A 5,883-nucleotide genomic window follows, 5' to 3' on the forward strand; every position below is an offset into this window, starting at 1 on the left:
TTTTTAAAAAGCAACATTTCATAAAAATATTGTATGAGACGTAATGAAAGATCAGTAGTTAGTGAATTTATTTTGAAAAATGTATATCTCAAGTGTTGGCAGACATATGTGCGTCTTATGGATCTAGAGATATATTTTCTCAAAAATCCAACATTTTTTACGAACACCTAGAAATTAACATTTTGTGAGTTTATTTTGTCAAATATCATAAAAACTACTACTTCTACAAAGATAAACATAATTAACTATTTTGTAGTAAATTTAACTAGCTTTAATTTGAACGCTGGCAGACATCTGTACGTCCAATAGTTTCTGAAATGAAGTTTTTCATAAATCAAACTTATTTTCCGAACAATTATAAACAATTTATTTTAGCAAATATCATGAAAACTACTATTCCTACGAAGGTACAGGTCATAAACTTCTTTATAGTCTATTAAACTAGCTTTAATTTGAGTGCTAATAGACATCTGTACGTCACATAGTTCCTAAGATATAGATTAGAACTCCTAATCTTTCAGTAGATTTTTAAGAAATTTTGCTTTTTAAAAGGCTATATCTCGAGAACTATTGGACGTAAATAGCTCTTTTAGGGCTAATATTTCAGAAAATTTATTCTTCTTTAAATAATGTTCTCTTAGATTTTCTAGTGTTTGTAGTTTTTAAGATATAGAGCTCCGAATGAAAAATTAGTGTTTTTTAAAGGTTTTGAAACAGCCGCCATTTTTATTCCCCCTACCTATACTTGGCAGACTCATCAATTTTGACTAGTAATTATACATAGTTTTCATTAAAGTAATCAAAAATTGGGGTAAGATAATTGCCTTTTTTTCTTCCCGGCTCTTGTACTATAGGAGATAGGATTCTATAAGCCCCAGCAGTTTTTAAAATTATTTAAATCAATATTTTATAATTTTAATTATACTTTTTAAAAGCTTAGGAATATAGGAATTACAGTAGTTATTCTCACTTCAAGAAACCCTAAATACGAATTGTCATAGCAATGGAAAAATAAAAATTTTTTGTTCATAATTTTTGCCTTCTCTAGACTTAAATAATTTTTTTTTTGTTTGATTAAAAAATCACAAAAGTAGCGATGACTTCAAGTGTAAGTCTATGCTGTGTTATGCGTGCATACCAGATTTTTACATTTTGCAAAACTATACTTGAATTTCATGTCACTTGTAGAAATGATTTGCATCTTACTTTTTTTTTTTTTTTTTTTTTTTGGCAACTTCCTTGTGCTCTTCTTAGCAGTTCGTCTGGCCAATGAATTCAAAGATATTTAATGGACGGCGGATTTGTTGGTTTGATGATACGCTGAGGTTAATATGGATTTTCCAAATTTCGTAATAATATTTGTCTTTGTAAGTAGCCGGGGACTAGTGAAGAAAATTTAGAAATGAACGAAATACGATTGAGAAAAAAATGTGGCTTTTACCGGACCACAAAGGATTCAAGTAGTAGTACCGTACAATTCCTCAAAGTCAACTAATTTGAGGTCTATTTAAAATAAAAACTGGCATTTCTTTCCAAAAAACGATATATAAAAATTTAGTGAACATATTTCCTTTTTTCTTTATAGCCACCTTAAGACAAACTGGACGGAGGAAAAACTTTAACTCGATAATTTTGATGGTTACAAGACGTGATGCTTGTTTTTTCAAGCATGCGAGCTAATATATCATAATTATAACTTGTACAAGACATAAAGCAATACTGCTTTATATAAGTATGTACATACTACATACTGTACCAAACATATATCATACAAGCATGATTAATCATTTTAAGCCACTTTGATACTTGTATTAGTTAATTCCACCCTCTGTAAATTATAGATTATCGAAAATTAATAGATATTTCATCACATCAATCAAACTATTTTTTTCTAATTGTACTGTTCAATCATTAAACGTTAAAGCATGTGAACAAATTGCGTAAGAATTTCGGTACTTGGACATTTCTCTAAAACTGCTACAATTAAAAAACATAAGAAAATGTCATTGATTTTCTTTGTTTTGTTTTCAATTGAAGTTTGTGACTTACCTTTTTAGTGGTATGTTTTTATAAACAGGCCGTCATAGAAATTACTCGTTTATAAGGTACATCAATTTAAAGAAATGTGAGGCTAAGTCCAGGGTTGTGAGGAAAGAACGGAAAATCCATACTATCTTCATATCCAAACAGTCTTAATATCTAAAAAAATCACCAAACATTGTGATTTTAGAATAGGAATTTTATTGCCCTTGACAATATAGGACAATTGAAAAACAACATACTTTCCTATATGCGTCAGTTTGAGTCTACATTAGATAGAGTCAAACAGCAGTGTTGTGAGGATTTTTGACTTAACCGCTAATAGTTTGTCGATGACTATAGAATGTATGGTATGGTATGTAGTGGGATGGCTTAGTGAGTTCTAGCTTGAGCTAGAGAAATAATGATTATAACCCCTAATGACTCATAGGTTAGTTCTATAATTAGGTTTTAACCTACTCACCAAGGCTAGACAAATCGATCAGGGTTGTGAGGAAACAGATGGAGACCTAATGAATCACAATTTGTTGCTAACCAGGAGAAAACAAATGAGCTAGCAAAACCTAGGAGGTTACAGAAGGTTTCATTGGGAATGTCCCAGTGATTTCAACAAACTAATTTTTTTATCATGCACTTCTTCAGAATCAGGGGATTTTTCAAATGTTCCAGAGTTGTGAGGTTGCAAGTATGTGACAGACATATATTATGGGTAAAATCCAAACCCTGAAGATAAATTCATTTTCCTTAAAGTACTTAGTATTACTGAGTATTCATGTTAGAAATCCCACTCCAATTTTTCTATCTCTTTTTCCATGTTGTTAGTATTCAAATATATAAAAGTTAACCCTGAGACACTCCAGGAAATCAAACTTATGAGAATTTTGTATTACCTGTTACTGTAATAAAACAACTATTCCAAATTAGTGACTTTGTAGTGTGGTCCTTCCCTTAAATAATGACTTTTTTCATATCCATATATTTATAGCAAAGCCCTACCGTCAGCCAGGGACACAAATCGTACATTGAAGAGAGAATGACCTACTTGGCAGTGATTAAAACATCTGTAATAGGTTTATCCCTTTTCACAAGGACAAAAAATACCACTAACACAAATTTTAACTCTTTTATTTTTTTCTGGAAATACATAAAACAAATTCGGTTAACATTTTTGGTGTAAACATATAAGCAATTGCAAAGAGAAAAAATATTTAAACATAGTGTAGTACTTTGTAACAATTGAAGATGCAAAAAATACTATAAGAAAATGTAGCTGTTTAGATTTTATATTGCACACATAAGAATTTTAAATGTTCCAATTAGTTTAACAGAGTATTATTTACTTTCAAGGAAAAACCCTTAATACTTCTCATTTAATTTATTTCTGTATTTTGGATGACTTCAGATAGGCTGTCCTTTTACCATTATTACATTAAATGTGGTTGAATCTTATCAACCTGTACATTTAAATTATTCATCATTTTATTAACCTATAGTACATATATTGGTGATAATTATTACATAAATTGAAAAAAAAAAATTATTTTTAGCATTTTTGATATTTACTTTACTTATTAGATGTTTCATATCCTCCTGATTTTAAGGAATTTGTTCCAACTATAAAATATTTTTAATACAAATAGTACTAAAATTGATAATGTAACTATAATATTTAGCTGAATGTATTATTTTTATGTATTGCATTACTTTTTAATTATACCTACCTTCTACTTGTCAGTTACTTACATATTTTTGGACTGTGCTAATTTTATTAATTTTAAAGGATGATTTGTAGTATATATTTATTTTATTTTCCTCTTTGATTTTCTCACAATCATTTTGTATATCTTTTTCTTTTTAATTTCTTTGTGCTTTGATATTAGATTAGAAATATATATAATACACATACAAATTAGATTTATAATGATCCTTAAAGGTATGATGTATATTATCATATGAACAGGCTTACAATCTTCATAGTTATGAATAAAACAAGAAAATATAAAAATGACAAACACATGGTAGAAAAAAAATAGAATGGAAATTTTTACCAAAAAATAATACCTATTTTACTGAACTTTTAGATTCAAAGTAATATGGCATACTTTAAAATAAATCTTTAAAAGCATATATTCTTGATTCATTGTTGATTACTTCAACAAGAAATAATTAAGTAAATTTTTATTTTATTGATTTTATTAAAGAGTAATAACACAATAAGTAGAAATAATAATATATGAGGGTGCCAAGCGGCAAGATTTCAAGCTAACAGCCCTGATGAAGGCTAGAAATTCTGGCAGAGACGTTGGCACGATTAAATAAGTTACTTAAACTTATTTGTGTTTTAATTGGATCGCAACCCCCAACCATCTTCTCCAAGTATAAGTCATCCACGGTCAACTATCTTTCATGATTAGAAATAATAATAGTTCATTAATCTGCTACAATTAGAGATAATAAGTATTAGTGTTTTAAGTATTCACTCATACCACTTATACATCAAAACAAGAACAACAAAAATGTAACTGAGAACAATAGCACTCCTAAAATAAAAATTAAAAAAAATGGGAGTAATAAAAAATTACTTATAATATGCAAACAAAATATAATGAAATAAAGCTGATTAAATAATATCAAAATATTATTAATTATTACTATAAAAAAATAATTATATGCAAGAAAAAGAAAATTTAATTTAAGTCAAAATAAAATAAATATACATATGCATATGTGTGTATTTATTTTTATACATTATAATATTTAAATTTAAATTAAAGAAATATAGTTATATGGTTTTGTTAATTTTTTTTTATTTAACTAAAAAAAATTAAATGGTTGCTGTAATTAAATACTTTCAAATTATAACTAGTTGTTTTTGTATAAAACTTGAGAAATATAAAATTCTATAATTTCTATTAAGTTGGATTGTGACAGATGGATATCAGTAATTTTTTTGCTTATGAATTTTATCTTTGATCGTGTATCGTTCAACTTCTATTTTTACATGAGCAATTTTCTAGATCCTACATGATTCATCCTACATTTCTTCATAAGTTCCTAAAACTTTCTGAGCATTATTTTCAATAATGAAATATGAAAATAATCATGCAACATTTCAAGTTTATTATCAAGAACCTAAACATAGTTATAATATTAATATAACATTCATATGAGTCAGACTCAAATGCTTTTTCAATATCAGAGCTGGAAAAGTTCTTATTTTTATCAGAAAAAATTTCATCACTGGTGTAATTTTCTTGTTAAGAAGTCTGCCATGATCAAATTCTGTTGAAATATTGCATTAATAACTGTCAAAACACATCTTGTGAGGGTTGGTTGATACTACTACTCCTTTGATTGTCATGTTTCATAAATAATGTGTGTTCATTTTACATTGAGCACACATTTTAAATTAGCAGTTACCAGTCTATTTAATCCATTTTAAAGAAAAGTTCTATTTTTTAGCAGGCAAATTATTTTTGTGTGATGAAAAATTAACTGCTTTGTCAATCTAATCAATTTTTATTTCTTCAACTTTTTTTTTAATTTTCACCAATAATGGTAACAAGACCCGGCTGACTGGCCATTTTTGACAGAGAGAGTAGCTAGGGAAGCAATGTTTTTATGTCATTTGGTGTAGAATAGTCACCTATTTAGGAGGTTGTCCATCCAAGTGTATATGCTTAACTGTGGGTACCTATTGCCTCCTTACCCACTTGTACCAAGGAGGTTGCGGTATAAGAGGTTGGAAGTTACCTTGGAATTACTTGCAAATCCATCTGTCACAATCCAACTTAATAGAAATTATATAATTTTATAAGTTACCTTGGAGGTTGGAAATGTTAC

This window comes from Halyomorpha halys, unplaced genomic scaffold (assembly GCF_000696795.3).
Source record: "Halyomorpha halys isolate HHAL.00 unplaced genomic scaffold, Hhal_1.1 Scaffold218.1, whole genome shotgun sequence".
In the NCBI taxonomy this organism is placed as follows: Eukaryota; Metazoa; Arthropoda; class Insecta; order Hemiptera; family Pentatomidae; genus Halyomorpha; species Halyomorpha halys.